Here is a 24153-nt window from a genome sequence, read left to right as displayed (position 1 = left end):
ATCTTAAGCCTTAAAAAATTTATAACTTAGGGAAGAGGAAGGGAAAGATGAGCCCTGCCAGTCAACGGATGTACCAGGCTGATCAACTTGTTGAATTTGTATTTGACATTTGTCTCCTCCACGTTACCCACTCTATTTTTCAGAGATGAACTAGGCAGCATTTGAAGAATTCAGAGAAATCGTATCTACAGGTGTATTTGACATATCAGCTCCGTTTTTACTGTATCTCTGCAGAAGAGAAATTGATTTAACCAAGAAAAAGAAATATTTTGATGCTCTTACCCATCAAATAAACTGAATTTCTGCCAAATGAGTGTGCTCATGGGCCAAGGGTGAGCATTACAATCAGGAAATCAGCAAAGGACAAAACACCAGGCTTATTTTATAGGCTTTGTGTTTGATTAATTAGCACTGTCAGAGATTTAAAGAATTTTAAAAATTGGATTAAAATGATGTCATCTACTTATAGAAAAAATTACACTAAAACATAGCTGGAGTAATATCAAGGTTACAGATGACAAAAGAGATATTCCAACCTAAAAAAGAAAATTCATCATATTAATCTTTCATAATTACCTTCCTTTTGTGATCAAAGTTTGAAGCTATTCTATTTCGTGTTTGTGACATTTTTCTGCAAGTGATTATAACTGCCTACAACTTCATTTGAGGAAGATGAAACTTTAAAATAAAACAGTGACTTTGGGGGACTTCCCTGGTGGTCTGGTGATTAAGAATCTGCCTTCCAAAAAAAAAAAAAAAGAATCTGCCTTCCAATGCAGGAGACAAAGGTTTGATCCCTGGCCGTGGAGCGCCGCAAAATAGAGAAGGCTGCATGCCACATGGATGACACTGCACAGCAAAAAAAAAAAAAAAGTAACTTTGCTGTTGCTAAGTTGCTTCAGTCGTGTCCGACTCTGCGCGACCCCATAAACGGCAGCCCACCAGGCTCTGCCGTCCCTGGGATTCTCCAGGCAAGAACACTGGAGTGGGTTGCCATTTCCTTCTCCAATGCATGAAAGTGAAAAGTCAAAGTGAAGTCGCTCAGTCGTGTCCGACTCTTAGCGACCTCATGGACTGCAGCCTACCAGGCTCCTCCGTCCATGGGATTTTCCAGGCAAGAGTACTGGAGTGGGGTGCCATTGCCTTCTCCGAAAAGTAACTTTACTGTGTTCATTAATTCATTTAACAAATATTGATTGCAAGCCTACTATAAGCTGCACTATGCTATGAAAAGTAATATAGGGTCTTTACCCTCACAGACCTCCCAATCCAGTAGGGGGAAAGGGACAATAAACAAGTCAAAAACCTAATAAAAACAGATTATTAATGAAGTACAGCGAAGAAAGTACTTATGGACTGTGAGAGGGAATAATGGGAGGATCTTCTGCAGGTGGGGGAATTGGGGAAGTACCTTTTGAAAATGTAATACCTGAACTGAAACCCAAGGGATGAACAGCAAATCTCACTGAAACTCAGGAAAAGATTTATGCAGACAGAACTACACACACAAAGATCCTAATGCAGAATAAAGCTCTAGTAACTGACAGAAGGGCAGATGAATAGCATGAAGACGTAAGGGAGACAATGGCACGAGAGTGAGGAACAGTTGAGTTATGTCACTTCTAGAGCTGTTGGCTGTGGAAGGCATGTGAATTTTTTTTTCTGATGACAGATGAGAGGTGTTTAGCAGAAGATGACACTTTCTAAGCTATGTTTATTGTGTGTATTCATATACTTGATTTCATATTTTTTAAGAAAAAAATGTTTATATTTTTTACTGTGCCTAGTCTCAGTTGCAGCACAAGGGATCTTGTTCCCTGACCAGGGATCAAACCCAGGCCCCCTGCACTGACAGCTCAGAGTCTTAGCCACTGGACCACCAGGGAAGTCCCATTGATTTCATCTTTTACTAAGAAAAATCTAGGTTTCCTACAATAAGTGTAAGATATCAGAGCATTATCAACATTAGTATGAATCACATGTAAATAATATTTCTTTCTTGGCTTGATTTAATCCGTAACAGCATGTGGAATCCCAAAGTCAGGCAGATGCTGTGCTACTGAAGGAGAATAGAGATGTAGCACAGACGCTTCCACTAGACCGATCTAGGAAAAAGGCATTTGGACCTAGGTCTTTTCCAGACTGCCCTGGAAATGAACATGTAGACTGAGGTGACATCATTAAAGCATGTTGCCATATCGGAAAGCCACGCCATGGCTCCAAACCTTATGAAGTCACTCTTCCAAAGATCTTTCATTACTGGGATAGAAGGCTGTAGAGTCACAGAAACATATTATCTGAGAGTTAGAAAGAAACCTAGAACAGTGTTTTTCAAACAAAGATCACCCTGAGATCTTGTTAAAATGAAGATTTTGATTAAAGTGGGGCATGAAAGTTTGCATTTCCAATAAGCCCTCAAATAGACCTTTATACTCTGAGTAGAAAATCAAGTTAGTGTGTTCAGCTTCTCTTTATCCCATCCCCTTTATAGTCCAACCTGGAGTCCTCTAAGTTAAGCTGGATCTCCTTGGGGATCTCACCAGGGAATAACCCACTGTATCAAACATATTGAGCATGTAGTGGGTGATTACTAGGTTTTTTGATGAATAGATCAATGAACAGGTGAGAAGATTATGAACATGTATTAAGAAACATTGTATCAGCCGCGGATGAAAACCTTCCACTCTCAGGATTATCAACCAACAAAGCATTTTTTGGACAGTTTTGACCATTATAAATTCCTTATCTATATGGAATCAGCATCTATCTCTCTATGATTGAGATTATTAGTCCTAGATTTGGCCCCTGGGGAAACACACAGCAACCTTCTCTTTTTGACACAATTGGGACTGGTAGTTGCATTCAGTTCAGTTCAGTTCAGTCGCTCAGTCGTGTCCAACTCTTTGCGACCCCATGAATTGCAGCACGCCAGGCCTCCCTGTCCATCACCAACTCCCGGAATTCACTCAAACTCACGTCCATTGAGTCAGTGATGCCATCCAGCCATCTCATCCTCTGTAGTTAACAAAAAAATCATTTGGGGACTTCCCTGGTGGTCCAGTGGTTAAGACTGGATTCAGGTTCAATTCCTAGTTGGGGAACTAAGATTCAACATGTTGTACAGCATGATCAAAGAAATCAATAAAAAAAGTCATTTGAAGCAAGAGGTCAAGTTTTGAAAACATACATACATTAAACATTTTAACTTAAAACATACACATTGACATTCATCAACCAATCTTCTGAGCAAATGCAAGGCTGGGGACATGGATCCTTTGATGATCTTTACCAGTATATGTTGTCTGTCAGCATAAACCACACCTGTAATAAACACACCATACACATGTGAAACCGTGCTGGAATGAGCGGAAAGTACACTGAGGGGGAGAAATAAAAAGCTGGCTTGGACTAGTCTGCAATAATATGGCTCACTCCTAAGAGAAGTAATGTGTTGGATGAGGTAGAGCAAAAACTGCAGAGAGCAAAAAACACCTGGAAGAGTGGCCGCCCAGTCCTGGGGCAGCGCTCTCTTTTTACATGTGTTTAGTCAAGGTGGTTTGTTGCCTGCATTGCTGAGGAAAACACTGACAGTGTTCAGACTGTCCTACCCAAGTCATGAGTCCTAAATAATCAAAATACAAACATAATGTCAAAGCTCCTAAAAACCAGATACGGTTGTCACTTTTCCTTTCATCTAATAAGACATTTCAAGATGTACCAATTCACATAATGCTCAGACACTTCTTGATTTCCATTTTGAGACTCAAGATTCTTTATGTTCTCTAATAAATTAATCTGTCCTAAGAGGCCTCTTTTCCTTGAATTTTTGATTATGCTTTCCCTTTTCCTTTTCCTTTTTTCATTTGAGTATAATTGCTTTAAATGTGTTAGTTTCTGCCATACAATGAAGTGAATCAGCTGTACGGATACATATATGGCCTCCCTCTGGGACACCGCCCGCCCCCATTTTCCTTATATAATTCTTCAAAAAGAGGTCACCTATCTACCCACTCAACCTAAAATTTAAAGACTGAAAAAACATTTTCCAGAATGTATTTGTTTTTTTAAATACAGTGATATTTTATTTTATTTAACAGGCAGCACCAACCCCAAAATACTCATCCTCACATGAAGAGTTCAATGACGGCTTGTATTTGCACAGTACGCTCTGCTTTCACATTCGTTAGTTAGCTTAAGTCTCAGAGCAACTGTGGGAGGCTAGTGGTATCATTTCCGCTTTGAAAAGACAAAATGAAACTCAGAGGTGGTCAGTGTGTTCTAACATATATATAGGGCACCCAGGGGGAAAGCAGCAGAAACTTGCCTAGGGCTGGCAGAAACCTAGCCTTTTGAGTCTTTGGGCCTTCTTTTAAATCTCCCAGTTGAATCAACCAAGGCCAAAAAGCAATAAACAGGGCTCCTGCCCTTTCACCTCATGGCTCTGTGATGCCCAAATTTTTTTACAAGTTCAAATAGTGTTATTATAATATTTACTTGAGTAAATACTCTCTTGGGACTTCCCTGGTGGTCCAGTGGTTAAGAATCTGCCTGCCAATGCAGGGAACATGGGTTCAATTCCTGGTCCAGGAATTAAGATCCCACATGCATGGGGCATCTAAGGTCATGCGCCACAACTATTGAAGCCCTCTCGCTCTAGCTCACACGCTGCAACAAGAGAAGCCACTGAAATGAGAAGTCTGTGCACCGCAGCTAAAGAATAGCCCCACTCAAAGCAACTAAAGAAAGCCCACATGCAGTAATGAAGATCCAGCACAACCAAAAAAAAAATTTTTTAAGTGTATTAAAGAGTTCCAAGATTAAAGTAAAGTTGAATTACTTGAGAAGTCTTTTTTTTTGTTTTAGAATTTTAAAATATATCTGGAAGTAGTTCTAGATAATATTCACAGTGTTTTGAACTAGGATGGAAGATCTCTGATGTTGATTTAGCTTTGGGCATCATTGGCATCACTGAAGCATGGCATCATTATGGGTTTATGGTAAATAATCATCCCTTCATTTTGTAATAGCAGAATACACACTGAATTTAAAGGAGAGTTTAAAAGTAAAAGTTTAAAATTTAAAGGAGAGTTTAAAAGTAAACTATACTATACATCTTACTTAGATCGATGGATAAATAAGGACCACAAACAGGAAAAAAAAAATTATTTTCAGCAACCCTGAATCATGCTCTGATTTGGATAAGTCTTTGGTAACAACTTTAATGGCCTTTCTTAACACTCACACAGGAAAATTCAAAATTTGGAAAGAAAAATGTAAGAGCATTCCAATGACTCATTTAGTGTAAGTTTGGTTTACATTTATTCCACCCAAGGGAAGTTTCATTATTAATATGGTCAAAAGAGCTGGTCCTAGCTTCAGGCTTTTTCTGTTTATAAACTATAACCTCTAATTGTATATATAATCCATGGAGAGATAATTCAACCATCAATATCTTCTTTGAACTCCAAATAAAGAGTGAGATAAGAAAGGCCTGAGAAATTCATATTTCACCAGAAGCTTTTAGGTTCCTCTCTCAGTTACTATGAGGTTTCCCAGGCTCATAGTGGTAAAGAACCTAGAGGTAAAGAGGCTAGTGGTAAAGAACCCTCCTGCACATATAGGAGACACAAGAAACACAGGTTTGATCTCTGAGTTGGGAAGATCCCCTGGAGGAGGACATGGCAACCCACTCCAGTATTCTTGCCTGGAGAATCCCAGGGACAGAAGAGCCTGGTGGGCGGCAGTTCATCAGGTCCCACAGAGCTGGACATGACTGAAGTGATTTAGCAGCAGCAGCAGCAGCAGTTCAGTTACTATACATGTCATTTTCTCTGTAATGTGGACATACTTGAATTTTTCATGACTCATGTGAATGTCTTCTTGGTCAGGATGACCCTCTGACCCTGCAGCCCCCAAAACAATAAGCATAAAGTCTCATGCCCTTAAATCTTTTTTTTTAAAGAACACATGTTTATGTTTGACGTAAGGTCTAGATTTACCATCATTTTCATGTGGTTTTTTTATTTGTCATACACACTCAGAGCTGTCTTTCTTTTTTTTACTTAAAATGTTACAGATTGACTCCCACCCTGAGTCACAGGCTCACTCTACCAGTGGTTTCTCTCCCCTGGGGATTAAGGCTTAGTTTGTTTAAAAGGTTAATGCCCTGCAAAACATATCCATACATGACTTCTCACCAAACCCCACAATAAAAAACTAAGATGAATATTGCAATGTGTAAACTATAATTAAACCAACTTCAGTGCTCCAAGATCACTGGTTTGCCTTACAGTGATCCTAACTAAACAGAATGAGACTATATGTCCATTTCCAAGTCTAAGTGAGAGTACAAGGAACAAGATGATGTAGATATTGGTGGTACATCTTTCAGAGCTCTATGGTTAAAACTGGGAAGGAGGCAGGCTGTCTCTGATCTCAGACATCAGTTGCTCAGTGACATGGTGTTTGACTGACGGCTTCCTAGCATACCACACTATTGGGAGAGTGGAAAATGGAAAGAAGACCCCAAGAGTGAGAATGAGGTCCCCAGTTAGAATACTCATGCTTCGTTCCGGTAGAAATGACTTTGTTTAGAGTTGTAGTGCTCATGGTAATGATGGTGGTGGAGACGGAAAAGAGTGGAAGAATTTGAGATCGATTTTGGAGAAGAACTCATAAAATGTACTGAAGAATTGGATTCAGGCATTGAGGAAAAGGAGGATTCAAGGACATTCTTCAGGTTATTTGCCTGACCTGCTGAGTGGATGGTGATGGTGGGGTAGCATTTATTAAAAGGAGAATAATAGGATTTGAGTATTAGAGGGGTGGAAATTATGAGCTCGGTTTCAGACATGACATATTCAAGACACCTATTTGCCTTCCAACTGGAGATTAGAGTTGGAATTTGGGTCTGGGGAGTCAGATATTCTGAGCATGTAGTCCTCTTAGCACCCACTCAACACTTTTGACATAAGAGGTACCAGTGGTAAGATGGCTCTAGCAGAGTTGAGCTATCAGATAGGAGAGAACCTTTTCTCTTACATGAGTGCTTGAGTATAGACACCACAGTTGATATTTCCCTTTGCTGGCTGAGCCTACATGCCTTTAAATCATACAACCGTTTTAACAGTTGGCTTGGAATTCTGAGGGTGGATCAGCTCCATTTCAGAGGGTGGAGACGGCAACCAGATGAGTCATTCGTGTGTGCCTGGGGTGCGTGCTCAGTCACTCAAACTCTGTTGTGACCCCCTGGACTACGGCCCACCAGGCTCCTCTGTCCATGGAATTTTTCAGGCTAGAATACTGGAATTGGTTGCCATTTCCTACTCAGGGATCGAACCCTCGTCTCTTGCGTCTCCTACATTGACCATCTGGGAAGCCCCCGATGGATCATTCAGCTCTCTCTGACTGAAACTCTCAGTGTAAACAGCCTTGGAGGATTTGGATTTTCCATGTCAAATCTCTTTGAACTATCATGGCATTTCTCTTCCTCTGGAGAAAGGTGAAGAGCGCTGTCAAACCTCTCTCACTGCCCATGTTTGACTTATGACAATGTAAATGACTGGAATTCACACATAAGCCAGCAACTTCTCCAAGATCATCTCTAATGAGCCTCGCCTCCTTGAATTTACGTCTTTGGGTAGTTTCCTCCCACACTAAATCAGGGCTGAGGGCTGATCCACGTTACCAGTAGGCAAAGATGAGTGATTTCTAGAGCTGGGTCATGATGGCATTGAAGCTTCCACTCTGTTCTCTTGGGTTTCTCACTCTGGGGGAGCCAGTTGTCATACGCTGAGAACACTTAAGTGACTCTGGAGAGTTTACCGGGAAAGGAAGTGAGGTCTCCCACCAACAACAAGCACCACCTTACCAGCCATTTGGAAGTGGGTCCTGCATCCTCAGTCAAGCCTTCTCAAGACTTCAGATAACATCCCACTACAACCTCTTGAGAGATACGGCAGGCCAGAACCACACGCCCAAACCGTTTAAGATTCCCTGACCTAGAGCAACTGTGAAAGACAACACACAACTATTGTTTTAAGTTTCAGAGTGACTTGTTATGCAGTAATAGATAACATCCATTTTGTCCTTTAGAAAGATAGAGTTGTTATTGTTGTTATGAGCACCCTTATGACTGCTGCTGATGCTAAGTCGCTTCAGTCGTGTCTGACTCTGTGCGACCCCATAGACGGCAGCCCACCAGGCTCCTCTGTCCATGGGATTCTCCAGGCAAGAACACTAGAGTGGGTTGCCATTTCCTTCTTCAATGCATGAAAGGGAAAAGTCAAAGTGAAGTCGCTCAGTCGTGTCTGGCTCTTAGCGACCCCATGGACTGCAGCCTACCAGGCTTCTCCGTCCATGGGATTTTCCAGGCAAGAGTACTGGAGTGGGGTGCCATACCCTTATGACTAGAACTTCCTATTTTGTGATGTTAAAAACATGGAAAATTAATTCACCTGTAACTTTTCCAGAAGAGAAAAAAACAATCAACTCACAAACTCTTAAATTCCAAGCTCCACACTAAGAACCAATACAACAGAAGTTGTGATTGTTCATGGATAAAGAATAACCTAAATTTGTTTAATTGTGGTGTTTTAGGAACTCAGCCTGAATAACACAACAAAACACAAAAATATTTTGGATCTTTTGTTTTTATGTCACAAACAGTTCCCAAGTTAAGAGGAAGGAACTTTGGTGTTTCCTTTACACCAAAGCAAACCAAGCTGTGCTATTTTATTTATCTGAGAATAGGAAGTTTTGCAATCTTGAACTCTGAATATCAATCAGAATTATTCACAGCAAATACCTCCTAGGATGTCCCTTCTAATTAAAACCTTCCAGAAAGTGGTTTTGCTTTTTTTCTTCCTGGAGACTTGTCCAGCTTTAACAGGAATCTGAACTCGCAGAATTTATTAAATCATAAACTCATTTTCTGTGCAAACATATCCCAAACTTAAAATGTTACACTCTTCTGTACTGCCCTGGCTCTGCTGTTAATAGCTGAGTGTCCCTTCTTACCCTCAACACAGTGTTTAAATGGCTAAACACTGACACTCCTGTACCATTTTCATCAGTTTCTAGTTTCTTTTTCATCCATTATCTTATTTGAATCTTTAAACCACTCAGTTTTAAGTGAGCAGTTTATTGCATTTAACAGATAAGAAAACTGAGGCCCAGAGAGGTTATTTACTAGCTCATTTCCTTGAACTATTTACCAAATTACTTTACCTCTCTGAGAAATGAGTGGGTCAGACTGCTTTCTGAAGTCTCTTCCAGTTCTAAAATTACTTTATCCCCAGCAACTTTGGCATGACCAAGTCAGTATGTGAGATATAGAAAGCACAGACATGGAGTTAGATGATCTGGATTTTTGTTCTATGATTTGCTGGCCTTGAATACTTGAAGGAATCATGTAAACTTCTGAATCTCAGTGGCCTTGTAAATAAGCATGATGCTGAGTGGGGCCTTGTGGGGACCCCGGGCATGGTGACATCTTTTGTCTGTCATTTCTTATAGGCAAGACTCTGGCCTCCATGATCTTCCCTGACTTCCAAAGAGCAGATTGGAACAGTTGCTAATCAAGGTTAGAATAGCCTGAGAGAAGATTAAAAGGACCAGAGAAGCTGGTCAAAATTAGGAGACTGGCGACTTCTTGGTGATCCGGCAGCTAAGACTCTGCTCTCAATTCATTGGGGGGCGAGGTTTGATCCCTGGTCAGGGAAGTAGATCCCACATCACACAACTAAATATCCCATATGCCCACAACTAAGACCTGATGCAGCCACATAAATAAATAATAAAAAATAAAAAAGATTAGTAGACAGACCACCTGAGACCCTGAACACAGCTAATCTTGTCAGCAACCCCACCCTTTTGAAATTGTCAAGAAAGAAGAATGTAGAACTGTTACTGCCTTGATCCTTATCACGTAGCCTGCCTGACTACACATTGCTGTTGTTGTTCAGTCACTGAGTGGTGTCCAACTCTGCAACCCATGGACTGCAGCACACCAGGCTTCCCTGTCCTTCACCATCTCTCAGAGTTTGCTCAAACTCATGTCCATTGAGTCAGTGATGCCATCCAACCATCACATCCTCTGTCGTCCCCTTCTCCTCCTGCCTTCAATCTTTCCCAGCATCAGGGTGTTTTCCAATGAGTGAGTCCTTCATATCAGGTGGCCAAAATATTGGAGTTTCAGCTTCAGCATCAGTTCTTCCAAAGAATATTTAGAACTGATTTCCTTTAGGATTGACTGGTTTGATCTCCTTGGAGTCCAAGGGACTCTGAAGAGTCTTCTCTAACCCGCAATTCAAAAGCATCAATTTTTCAGTGTTCAGCTTTCTTTATGGTCCAACTCTCATATTCATACCTGACTACTGGAAAAACCGTAGCTTTGACCACATGGATCTTTGTTGGCAAAGTAATATCTCTGCTTTTTAATAGGCTGTCTAGGTTGATCATAGCTTTTCTTCCAAGGAGCAAGCATCTTTTAATTTCCTGGGTGCAGTTACTGTCTATACAAATTTTGGCGCCCAAGAAAATAAAATCTGTCACTGCTTCCACTTTACCCCCTTCTATTTGCCATGAAGTGATGGAACCATAAGTCATGATTTTAGTTTTTTGAATGTTGAGTTTTAAGCCAGCTTTTTCATTCTCCTCCACCACCCTCATCAAGAAGCTCTTTAGTTCTTCTTCACTTCCTGCCATTAGCGTAGTATCATCTGCATATCTGAGGTTGTTGATATTTCTCCCAGCAATCTTGGTTCCAGCTTCTGCTTCATCCAGCCCAGCATTTCACATAATGTACTCTTCACAGACGTTAAATAAACATGGTGACAGTATACAGCCTTGTTGCGCTCCTTTCCCAGTTTGGAACTAGTCCTTTGCTCCATGTCTAGTTCTAACTGTTGCTTCTTGACCTGCATACAGATTTCTCAGGAGGCAGGTAAGGTGGTTTGGTATTCCCATCACTTTAAGAATTTTCCAGTTTTTGTGATCCGTAGAGTCAAAGGCTTTAGCGTAGTCAGTGAAGCAGAAGTAGATGCTTTTCTGGAATTCCCTTGCTTTCTCTATGATCCAATGAATATTGGTAATTTGATCTATGGTTCCTCTGCCATTTCTAAATCCAGCTTGTACATCTGGAAGTTCTTGGCTCATCTGGAACCTTATGAACAGAGTAAGAACGCTTGACTACATATCCTCTCCCTATTCCCCAGGGGTGGGCTTCCCAGGTGGCCCAGTAGTAAAGACATCACCTGCAATGCAGGAGACACAGACTTGATCCCTGGGTTGGGAAGAGCCCCTGGAGAAGGGAATGGCAACCCACTCCAGTATTCTTGTCTGGAGAATCCCATGGACAGAGGAGCCTCGTGAGGTAGAGTCCATGGGGTTGCAAAGAGTCAGATGCAACTGAGTGTGTGCGTGGGTGTGCACGTGCGCGTGTGCACGAGCGTGCGCACACACACACGCTCCCCAGGAGTGAGGCAGGGGCATAGTTCCTGAGGCTCTAGCCTACTGTGTTCCCCCTTTGCCTGGCAAAGAAATAAAGTCAGTCTTTCCTTCTTCTCCATAGCTCTGTCTCCATATTTTTGTTTGGCACTGGTGCACAGAGAGCCAGCAAAAGGGAGGTTAACAAGATATACCTGATAGAATTATTTTGCAGGCCAAATAAAATATGTCAGTTACTCACTGGGCTTTCTTTGTGACTCAGATGGTAAAGAATCTGCCTATAATGCAGGAGACGGGGGTTTGATTTCTGAGTCAGGAAGATCCCCTGGAGAAGAAAATGGCAACCCACTCCAGTATTCTTGCTGGAACTCAACCAGCAAGATACTGGAATTCAACTCACTCAGTATCCATGGAGAATTCCATGGACAGCGGAGCCTGGTGGGCTACTGTCCACGGTGTCACAAAAAGCTGGACATGCCTGAGCCATGAACACAGCAAGTTACTCATTGGCTCTGAGAACTTGATCTTGTTATGCTCCCAGTGTCCCAGGTTCCCATGCATGAAATATGGAGAAGGGGCAGAAAGCAGGTTCACTTTTGGTAAAATACAGTGGATGCCCTGATGATTCCCCAAGCCCCGCTTCAGGGCTGCAGCACTCATTCTCCAGCCGCCTGGGGCTCGTTGGCTAACAGTTCTCATCTTAGTCCCTCTAGAGAATTGCTTGTAGCTAAAAGCAGCTGCCCTACCCAAGGTCACATCCTCTTCCCAGGAAGCAGCTCATATGCAATGACTGTAATTTCAGGACTGTAAAGGACAGGCCCTCTTGCCTCAATTTGGTAAAAATATGAAGTGTTATCCCAATTCCAGAGCTCTGTGTGAGACTGGCCAAGCCCTGTGTTCCACGCATCACAGCCCAACCTCTTTATCTGCCCAGTTTTGTTTCCTTCAATCCCCTGCCGATGCTGTTCCTGAGAGCCCTCACCCCCAGAAACTCCCTCCATGTAAATTTCTGTCTCAGAGTCTGTTTTCTGGGAACCCAACCATCCTGTTGTAACATGACGGTAATGAGATAACAGATAAGAAAGTGCTTTGAAAACTGTGTAGTTATCAGCAATGTTGGATAACATTTACCATAGCATAATGAGGATTATCTAGAACATGCTGAACTGATGTGTATTTTTTTTTAATTCCTACCATAAATTGTGTTCCTTTGCAGCCAATCCACCACTGTGGCCCCAGGGAAGAGAAAGGGCAAAGGTTACCTTGCACAGAAGTAAAACGAGATGTAAGAGCAGAGCCCTCCAGTCCAAAAGGGAAGTTTAGGGAAAGCTTCAGTTTAGGGAGGGGAGATGAAAGGAGGGATTAGGAGAAGGAAGTTGGATACAGGTGCCCACACTTCTTCACCCCTTTTGGGGTGGAGTCTGTGTGAGGAGGTGATAGAAACATCCAGATAGATTCAGGCTAGACTGAGAACAGTGGGGTTTGTGGCTGCCTCCTCTGGGAATAGGCAGCAAGAAGTGTTAAGACTCCTACACTAAGAGAAAACTAAAGTGGAACTTCATTAGATTTGTATGGCTTAGAAGCATTAGCAGAAAGAGCCCCATCCCTCAAGGCCTGCCTGTGGCTGGTGGTAAACAGGCAGCACAGAAGCTCAAGCATGCCCCCCGACTCCCCCACCACTTCATCCATAGGAGGACAGGCCCCTGAGGATAGAAACAGGCTAGCAGAGCCCTGAGTTGGGCAGAGGAAGAAGGAACTCCGGAGCCTGCTCAATGTTTCTTAAGGAGAAATCTTTTTTGTTTGTTTTCTTCATTTTAAACAAGAAGCTTATTTAAACAACAAGACACTTGAATGGAAAACTATCTAGGATTCATTTCTTTTAGAGTAATTTAAGTGAAAGTTGCTTAGCCGTGTCCAAGTCTTTGCAACCCCAGGGACTATACAGTCGATGGAATTCTCCAGTCCAGAATACTGGAGAGGGTAGCCTTTCCCTTCTCCAGGGGATCTTCCCAACCCAGGAATCGATCCCTGGTCTCCCACATAGCAGGTGGATTCTTTACCAGCCTGGTCACAAGGGAAGCCATTTATCCCTACTTAAAGATAAATCAGCCTACATGTAACAGCTACGTACAAAAAGTACAAAAAACAGCTACATACAAAAAAAGTTATAAAATTGACCTTGGCTTTACAATGATAAATAAAAAACATTAAAATTGGCCAATCGAACAAGGTATGCAAGAATTTTTATGTTGTTCTTTTTTTGTTAAACAGTGAGAGCAAAATGACTTACTGGAATATAAAAATAACAGCTGATGAGCATGCCACTAATGGAGAAAAGAGGGTATTTTCACAGAATCAGTAATTTTCCCCAACCTATCTCCATTTGATGTCGATCAAAACATACCACTGGCGATTTAGTTTTTTAAAAAATGCAATATGCTTGTGCACATACACCAGTTACTTTATGTACAATAAAGGAATGGGGAAAGGGAAAACGAAAGAATAGAGAAACTATACTGTAGTAGTCAGCATGTGCTGGAACCAAATTGTAGCTTTCTATTTGAGAATGTCTTCTTGGTCTGGAGGAGCAGAGTTCTGGAGTAAAGTAGCAGGTTCCCTTTTTAGTAGACACCTCCTGTCTGCTGCTGATACATCAATTGTATCTTCATCTTCCTTCTCCAACTGCAGGTGTGTCTTTCTCATTGATTGGCTGCCGGTCAAATCGGAATCTGATCTGCCTCATTGACAAACCCTGTCTTTCACAATAGGCCTTCATTAGTTTACTGAAAATGAGAAGGCAATGGCACCCCACTCCAGTACTCTTGCCTGGAAAATCCCATGGACGGAGGAGTCTGGTAGGGTGCAGCCCATGAGGTCGCGAAGAGTCAGACACGACTGAGCGACTTCACTTTGACTTTTCACTTTCATGCATTGGAGAAGGAAATGGCAACCCACTCCAGTGTTCTTGCCTGGAGAATCCCAGGGACGGCAGAGCCTGGTGGGCTGCCGTCTATGGGGTCGCACAGAGTCGGACACGACTGAACCGACTTAGCAGCAGCAGCAGCAGCAGTTTACTGAGAGGTGTATGCCTCTTAATCTTAAACTGCACCACAGAACCATCCTGCCCCACCACCTTCAAATTAATACGATCGTTGTTCTCAGTCTTGACTCCTTCCTTTTCGTCCGCCACGGCGAGCGCTGAGTCTCCTCAGCAGCCGCTTCACAAAGGCGGCACCAGGTCCGCAGGGAACCAGCACCAAAGAACCGCAGGGAACCTCCAAGCCGCGCCAGGAGCGGCAGAAGGCCGTGGCAGCAAGGAGAAATCTTGATGTAATAATGCCAGTCAGGAAAAGGGTCTGAAGAGTGCACCGTATTCAGGGAGGCAGAAAAAAAGAATCACTGCCTGACACAGTGTAGAAATAAATGTTTTCTTTATAAAAATAATTACCGAAACATAGATTTATAAATAAATGTAAAGTGACATGTTTTGGTTTGTGATCTGCTTATGTTTTATATTTTAGAGACGTTTGTTTCACATCCTATTCCCTTTTTAATAGCATTAATGCTTTGGCCTTGCTGTGTTCCAGTATATAATGCGTTGCTTATTTATAGCTCTGATAGCTTTAGTTTTCTGGAAACTCTGTCTGTTGTATATTGTCATCTGTTGTATTTGATGGGAAACAGTATAATATCTGTGATGTTATATCTAAAGTTACGACTTTGGTGATATCTAAGTTATGACTTGCTGACACTTCCATTGTAAACTCTAATTTTGAATTGTTTCTGCATAATTATGGTTAACCTGACATTGGGCTGAAAGATGATAGAATTTTAGGTAGCCTTTGTGAATGCTGACTTAGATTCATTATGTACATCGGAACTCTGTTTCTAAGAGCAGGGGAAATTTTTAATCTGCTTTTGTAACTAAAAAAACTTGATTCTTAAGTATAAATGAGCTGGTAGTTAATATGAATCAGATTATGTTTTGTTTTAATATACTTTTGAAAACTTAGATTTTAAAAATGATTACTTACAGTTTGAGTCATTTGAATATAATTGGAATGTTAGTTGAGAATGTTATGCTTTGCTTTCTATAATTTATACCCTTAAATTGAAGGCTTAAGAAAATAATATCATGTGTGAAATGAAACATGGCCAACATACAGATTTTTTTTTCTAATTGAATGAAGTAAAATAATCTAATGCTTATCTAATGAACCATGAGTGGTTCTCTAACAAATCATTAGACAAGAGATGTCTTTCATTTATAAATATATTAATATTCTCAAGGAACAAAGACTTCAGTCATTAAATAAAGACTAAATAGTTAAATGTCCCAATATTCAAAATTATAACTACACTTTTCTAAGATCATTTTTGTGTGATGTTATCTGCATTCTAAAAGCTTTATCCAGTTGAAGTGATGGTTTAAAATAAGTTTTAGAAAAGTTAGGATGGTGGTGTTTCTGTTGCTGTAATAAACCTCATACAAGGGTTTTCATACTAATATGCATTCAATTTGATTTCATAGTTTCTTAAACTTTAGATTTTTAAAATTTAAATAAATTACACAAGCATTCGCTATTTAGTAGCTTTTTGTGTGTGTGGATATGTTGATGCAGTTTTAACAAAGCTTAATGATTTTTAAAGATTAACTTTCTCTGCTATTGCTTTCAAGATCTAGGCTTGACAGAGTTTTTTTTTTAAAACACATAGCACTTTAATCAACTGCTATGGACAGTCCATACTTGATAGGTTAGGAAAAAATAGTAATTTGTGATGCTAATATACCAATTTATTGATAAAAAAGTTAAAATGTTATATTGGTATTTATAGAATCATAAAGGGCTTCACAGGTGGCTCAGTGGTAAAGAATCCACCTGCCAAGGAGGAAACAGAAGTTCGATCCCTGGGTCATGAAGGTCCCCTGGAGGAGGGAATGACAATCTGTTCCCTTATTCTTGTCTGAAAAATCCCATGGACAGAGGAGCCTGGTGGGCTACAGTCCATGGGATGGCAAAGCGTTGGACATGACTGAGAGAATGAGCACACACACAGAATCATAAAATAATTTTTTGTTAAGTCCCTAATATAGGGCAACTTTTGTATAAAGTTTTAGGCCATGATGTGGAAAGCAGCATATAATTGCCTTAAATTATCTTTCTCAGTGTAGCAGAACAAATGTTAATAGTTAGTTGCATTATGATTTTTAGATTAATCTATTTATTATTTATTATTAAGCTATTTTATTCAAAACAAAGCAGGAAAATATATTGAAAAGAAGGTATGTTTACAGAGAGTTTTTTCCCCCAGAGGGCTTTTTTAATGTGCTCTATTTCTGAAATGTAAACATACATTTTCAAAGCACACTTAAGTAACAGGACAATAAAACAAAGAAATGAAAAATTGCCATAAAGTTGAACAATTTGAGTGGTCTTGACATATATTTTTGATTGAATATAAACTTCAAAGTAGTAATTATTGAAGTATAACCATATGCCTGAGAATTAAAAACATGCATATATATGCAAAGATAAAACATGGCCAGACAGTACTCCAAAATGTTAACAGAAGTTTTCTCCTTAAAGGTAACTGATTTTTATTTCCTTTTTTAGACTTTTATTATTTTCCAAAATCAGTGTTTTAATTTTTGAGTCAGAAAAAAACCCCCAATAAATGCTAACGAAAGCTTGATAGGACTGACTGTCTATTTTTTTGGTAAAATTGTCTTTAATAAGAAGACTGATAAACAGGCCAGGGGATACAGTGGAACCTGACATGCCATGGTATAAACTGGGGAGACCTGATGAAAGATGTGAATCTGGAAGGTGAGTCCAGGTACTGCATGCAGAATGAATTAGAAGGGAAGAAGTGACAGGCGCAAAGTCTACACAGTGGGCAGTTACAAAAAAATGCTGAAGTCTTTGCTTATATTAAGACACAAACCTTGTGTTCCTTCTCAAATCCTTTGTCTCTTCTCTCTATCTGATAAGAGCTTCATCTGTGCGAAGTTGCTGCTCTACTTTTGAAACCGGATGAAGTATCACACCTTGGGCGTGGGATCTGCCCTCCTACAAGCCACGACATGGTCAGATGATACAGCCCAGAAATTGGGGGGCTGTTAGTTCTCTGAGAAGTAAACATTCACTAATGGCAAATGGAGCCAGGAGACATGACAGCAGGTACACTCCCCTCCTCTCTCTCTCTCTCCCTCTCCCTCTCTCTCTCTCTCTCGTGGAGAAGTCCCATGCCTGCTGAGTTATTTTTGGTGGTGACAAGAGTAACCAGTGTGGTAATACAGTGCATCTCACCAAATTACAACTTCCTTTGCCTCAGCCCTTCTTCCCCCTCACTCCACCATGCAGGGCTGGTCCCTCCTCGCTAGAATACCTTATGCTCTGCTTTCTACAGTAGCTGGGCTTAGCCGCGCTTTACCAACATCATGACAGGGGGAGTGAATAGAGAGGTGAACAAAAATTCAAGAGATATTTAGAGAGTAGTATTGACACAAGTTTGGTGACTGATCTAATATGTTGGGAGCAAGGGTCAGGAGTGTATTTAAGTTAACTCCTAGATTTCTAACTTGGATAATCAAGTGGCCAGCCCTAGCATAATTCCTAGTATGTGTTAAGCCTTCAGTCACTATTTATTGAAGGAATGAATATATGAATGATGGTACTATAACTAAGGTATAGACTACAGGAGGCATGTTTATTAATGTATCATATGTAATCTCAAGGAGATTTTAACAAACATTGGCAGGAGGGGTTTCCAGTCCATCTTTTTCAAAAATAATACTTACTTATTTGTTTGGCTGTTCCTGGTCTTAGTTATGACACTCATGATCTTCGGTCTTCCTTGAAACATGCAGGATATATATATGTATGTAATTATATATATAATTATATGGATATTATATATATATATTTTAGTTGTAGCATTCAAACTTTAGTTGCAGCATGTGGGATAAAGTTTCCTGAGGAGGGATGAAATCTGGGCCCCCTGCATTGGGAGTGTTGAGTCTTAGCCACTGGACCACCAGGGAAGTCCCCAGTTCTTTCTTAAGAGGCCTTGATGCAGATATGTGTGAATGAGGCCTTGGAAAGAGTGGTAAAATGTTGAGCCTGAAAAGGTATTGACATACTGTCTTCAATTCAAACAGATTTTGTTCTTGTTGAATCTGAATATGAATCTAGTCTGTTCCAAATAACACAGTAGAGTTTAAACCATCTCTGTTGTCCATGATTCACAAAGCAACCAGGCACAGTTAACATAGTGCTAAGTCCTAAACCTCTCATTTCTGAGCTATTTTTCATGAAAACCACAGAAAAACAGAGCTAAAAAGCCTTCTAGAGATTATCTGGCCCAGTTTCCCTGGTTCAGGGATGACTTGGCACACATATTTAGGAAAAGCACTGGTATATGTTTTTCTGTAGAGTTGACTGACACTCAATTCCCAAATAACAATATTATGTTATAGAAAAGATGGCCAAGAAAAGCTTAAAAAACTAAAAAGTAAGGAACATCTTTTATTCAACTATAATAGAATGAGTGACCCCCTGAAGGTACAATTTCTTTTTTGCAAAGTTTGGGATATTTAGGCCTAATTGGAATTTATAGCTAAGCATAAATGCTAGAGTAGAAATGGCTGTAAAATAATTACTGTGTTTGGTGCTAAAATGAAAATTACTGGCCTAAAACCATAATGAAAATTCCAGTACTAATCAGAGTAGAGCAATACCTTATGTTGTAAAGGTATTGAGAAATGAGAAAATCAAGTACAAACATTTGACATGTTTTCTTAAAAAACATTCATATATAGCTAACTAGATTCCAAGCACTGCTCTAAGAATTTACAAATATTATTTATTTAATTCCTATAACAATCCTATTCAGGAGGCAGTATCACTGGCCTTTTTCACAGATGAGGAAACTGAGCACCAAAAGGGTGAGCGGTTTGCCCAAGGCCACACACTACTGTGGAGAAGGCAATGGCACCCCACTCGAGTACTCTTGCCTGGAAAATCCCATGGACAGAGGAGCCTGGAAGGCTGCAGTCCATGGGGTCGCTGAGGGTCGGACACGACTGAGCAACTTCACTTTCACTTTCCTGCATTGGAGAAGGAAATGGCAACCCACTCCAATGTTCTTGCCTGGAGAATCCCAGGGACAGGGGAGCCTGGTGGGCTGCCCTCTACGGGGTCGCACAGAGTCGGACATGACTGAAGCGACTTAGCAGCAGCACACGCTACTGTGGTGGATTCAAACTCTTTTCCCAACTGCCTTGCATTTGAGGGCCATGCATTCAGATAATCAGCTTATCTTTAAATATCTAAAAAGTGAAAGTGGCTCAGTAGTGTCCAACTCTTTGGGACATGGACTGTACAGTTCATGGAATTCTCCAGGCCAGATTACTGGAATGAGTAGCCTTTCTCTTCTCCAGGGGATCTTCCCAACCCAGGGATTGAACCCAGGTCTCCTGCATTACAGGCAGATTCTTTACCAGCTGAGTCACAAGGGAAGCCAAAGAATACTGGAGTGGGTAGCTATCCCTTCTCCAGCGGATCTTCCGGATCGAACAGGGGTCTCCTGCATTGCTGGTGGATTCTTTACCAACTGAGCTATCAGGGAAGCCCTTAAATATCTAGCACGGCACATTGATCATATGATGAAGAGCACAGAGGAACTGAGAGTACAGATTCATGTCTTCCATCTCATGCTTATTTCAGTACATGCACTTGCTGAGTTAAATGGTAAACAGAATTAACCACACTATTTACATTGTTTTTTTTTTTTTTTTCCTCTTTCTCCATCCCTCCTCCACCGGGTGAGTATAGTTTGATTCACATATTTATGTACATATAGGTTTAACGTCCACTTAGGTTTCATCCTAGAGCAGGAGCCACTGAGGAATAAAGTCAGGAAGTTAGGGAAGCATGAAACTTTTTTAGGCTTATACTAATTGAGGGACACTTGATTGCCTCCCTGCTGTTCCAGGTATGAGACTCTTTTTATCTATCCATTTAACAAGTGTTTTATTAGGTGCCTTTTATAAGATATACTCTTTTAGATTGGAGATTATCTGACTGTATTATGAGCAGCATCAACCAAGTCCCTATCTGTATGCATCATCCATTCTAGAGATAACACAAACAATAATCAAGTAAACAGGCAAACATTTACGAGATTTGGTAAGAGATATGAAGGAAAATAAACCAGGGTAATTGGTTAGAGAAGAATTATGACTATGTTGCATCTATAATAGATAGGATAATCAAGAGGTCTTTTCTTAGGTGACATTTGAGCAGACACCTGAATGAGGTAAGGAGAAAAACTATGCTAAGATTTGGGTTTGAAGACAATGGAAACAGTAAATGAAAAGATCTTGAAGCAGAAGCAGGTTTGACATTTTTTGAGGAACAATGAGAAGACTGATGTGACTGGAGAGGGAATGAACAAAAAGTGACAGAGGATGAGGTAAGAGAGTCCGACAGGAGCCAAATCACGTGGGCCATTGCCAGGTGTGTGGTTTTATTCCAGGTGTGATGGGAGACAATTAGAAGATTTTGAGCAGGAGGAGAGTGAGCATATTTCATTTTTACTTTAAAAGGATTGGTTCCTGTGTGAAAAATGAAATGTAGGGTGAAGCAGTGGAAGTGGGGAGAGTAGTTAAGCGCTTACTGCAGTAGGTTTTCCAAGAAATAATATCTGGACTGTTGCTAGTGTAGCAGGTAGTAAGAAGGTATGGGGTTTGTGATGTATCCACATCTATAAATTAGGGCTGACAGGAGTGGCCGATAGATGGATGTGGAGTGTGAGGGAGAGGAATCTAGGGCGACGAGAAGGGAGAAGAGCTGCATTATTATTCGGAAAATATTTCTCAAGGAAGTTGACAGAAAACTGCATGGGAGACATTTTGAGGGAAAGTGGGATTAGAGCCCTGACCACAAGGGCCACCATCCTCCTCCTCTCTTGGGGGACGTCCATGGTAACATAATAGGAGGCCCACAAGAGGGCACACTTCTCTCATCCAGTCAGAATCATGGTCACCTGTTCCAGTTCCGTCCTCTGTTGAAAAGTCAGGTCACGGTCAGAGAAAGAAAAAGGTTGTGGAAAAACTAACTGAAGGAGCAATCCAACTGCCATTGCCTAACCCTTATTTTATTGATAAACAGAGCCTATTTTCATTAACACTAATAATAATAGTTACGATGGAGTTTTTCCTACGCGTTGCGCTTTGTGTTAAGCACTTGATCTGCACTATCTCATTAACCCTAAATCTTTACACCACCTCTATACTATAGGTACAGGTGACATTTTAGGAATGGAGAAACTGAGGCACCAGGCACCACGAGGTAGTGTGCATGGGTAATTAAGTCACTTTAGTTGTGTCTGACTCTTTGCGACCCTATGGACTGTAGCCCGGGTTGTTCAAGTAGGAATATTGGAGTGGGTTGCCATTTCCTCCTCTCGGCTATCTTCCCCACACAGGGATTGAACGCCTGTCTCCTGTATTACAAGATTCTTCACCGGCTGAGCCATCAGGGAAGCCCATGAGGGAGAGTAACTTGCCACAAAGCAATGGAAGAGCACTGTACCCTAAACACTTAATATTTTGTATGCTTTTGTTTATTCTCAGTCAGCAATTCTTGAGAAAGGAAACGCTAGAACTGACTGTTTCAGCTGGTGACTAAGGTAGGACCAGAAGACCTGTTTTAGTACTTTGCTCGAAATAGGGGGAGGGAGATTTGCCTCAGGTTGAAGGCTGCGAATGGACATATTATTTTGGTAGAGACTACGTGATGACTGAGGATGACAGGTGGAAAAGGACCAACATCTTTTAAAATCATTTTCCTGTAGGTCGTGATTTTTTTTCCCCCTTTAGGATATTTCCTCCTCTGGTTTTATAAATTGTCACAAAACATTTACGCAACGACCTGGGGTGTTATGACACCCTTAGATCAAAATGTAAGGACAACTTGGATGAAGGACAATTTTTAAAAAAGAACACGGCCTGCCCTCGCCTTGGTTAAATAAATCAATGGAAAAGATTTGTTCAAACTGGAGCATCCAACAGACGCAAACTCTCTGAAACAGCCAGGACTCCTTGGCAAACACCGTTGCTTAGCGAGACGTCAAAACTCCTGCGTGCAAACAAACGCAAGAGGGGCTCAGCCGCCGGCATGCAGCAGACTCCTAATCTGGTTTTGGAAAAACTCTATAGAGGGACGTGTAGCTCCTCCCTCTCCTGGTTAGGGGTGGGTGAGGGGAGAGGGGAAGAGGAGCGATCTTCCTGGCTAGGCTCACCGGCGATGACGCCTCTCTCCGACCCGGGAGGGTGCAGGGGAGGTAGAGGCTAGTCGCTCCGCAGGAGAAAACGCCGAGAGTTGGACCTGAGGCAAGGAGGGGGAACCCCGCCCTCAGTCCCCAGCACAGTCAGCGCGCCCCTCCCCCCAGGAAACGCGCCCGCCGGCCCCTCCCTCCTCCGCCGCCTCCTGGGGACTTGGGTTGTAAAATCCCACGCAGTGGGGCCGACTCGGTGACGGGGCGGGGCGAGGCACTGGCGCGGCCCCAGCAATTCCTCCCCCACCTCCCCGCGCACTGGCCATTCTCCGCGTCCCAACTCCAACCTGCCTCCATCGTACCAACACCCCTCCCCCAACCCCTCAGCGTGGCTCCTGTACCGTGAGCCCAGCCTGCGGCCTTAGCCACCCCACCAAACTCCAACCTCCGAGGCCCGCCCTGCTCTCCCCCGCCGGGGGCGTCTCCCGAGTCTGGACCCCAGTTGTCTGGGCTACAGGGAGGAGCTGCAGCTGCGGTAGCCCCGCCTTTTGGGCTTTCGGACTACCCCAGCTCCTTGAACATCTGGGTGCTGAAATTAACGTTCCAGATGTGGCTTCTGGGCGGCCAGATGTGCGCACTCGCCCACCGCGGGCCGCTCGGGCCTGGCGGCCGGCGAGTCTGGGCGGACGCGTGGGAGGGGCTGGGAATTTTCCCTCGGAGCTGACTTAAAAGCCGTCGGAACCGCAGCCCCCTGGGCTCCCCGCCTAGGCCTCCAAACTCTCCCGAAAAGTACTGCCAAAAGGAAAAGTTTCCAACCCAGCCCCGGCCCTTCGGCCGCACTGCAGCCTTCGGAGCTTCTCAAACTGTCAGGGAATATAGAGCAGTTCTATGGGATTCCCCCCGTGGACAGAGGAGCCTGGTGGGCTGGCGTCTATGGGGTCGCACAGAGTCGGACACGACTGAAGCGACTTAGCAGCAGCAGCATGGGATTCCCCAAAGAAAAACCCTGATGTATTGACCACGCGATCCTGGTCTGGCCATGGGACGCCAGGTGCACAGCCAGCGAACTCCAGGTGCGGAAGAAGTTAACAGGCTTGCATTTGGGGGTTGCCCTGAAGCGCTCTTTGACGGGTTATGGATTCCATTTCCGAAGTTGGATGTCGTATTCCACCTGGTACAAGCAGTTCAGAGCAGAAGAAGAGCCAAGTGAACCCTGTGACTCAACTCCCTTGGAATGTGCCTGGAATAATAAGGGGGACTTGAAAGGTTTTTATGGCCGCGGGTAAAGCTGGTGGAGACTAGGCTCCTGCGCCCTCAGTTGGCGGACGGCCGAGGGGGGCAGTGTTGCCTTCTGCAGTGCTGCAACGCCTGCAACCCGGACAAAAATAGTCGGAGTATCTGGTTTAAATCAACCAGAGCATT

General features: G+C 42.3%; 1 pseudogene; it reads right to left on the bottom strand.

Moving 5' to 3' along the window:
• Positions 1-14069: 14069 nt before the first annotated feature.
• Positions 14070-22633, bottom strand: LOC129655472 (small ubiquitin-related modifier 2-like; annotated as a pseudogene).
• Positions 22634-24153: the final 1520 nt, after the last annotated feature.

The sequence above is a fragment of the Bubalus kerabau genome, chromosome 1, assembly GCF_029407905.1.
Source record: "Bubalus kerabau isolate K-KA32 ecotype Philippines breed swamp buffalo chromosome 1, PCC_UOA_SB_1v2, whole genome shotgun sequence".
Lineage (NCBI taxonomy): Eukaryota > Metazoa > Chordata > Mammalia > Artiodactyla > Bovidae > Bubalus > Bubalus kerabau.
The sequence above is the reverse complement of the archived record's forward strand: the minus strand, read 5'-3'. Positions and strand labels throughout refer to the sequence as shown.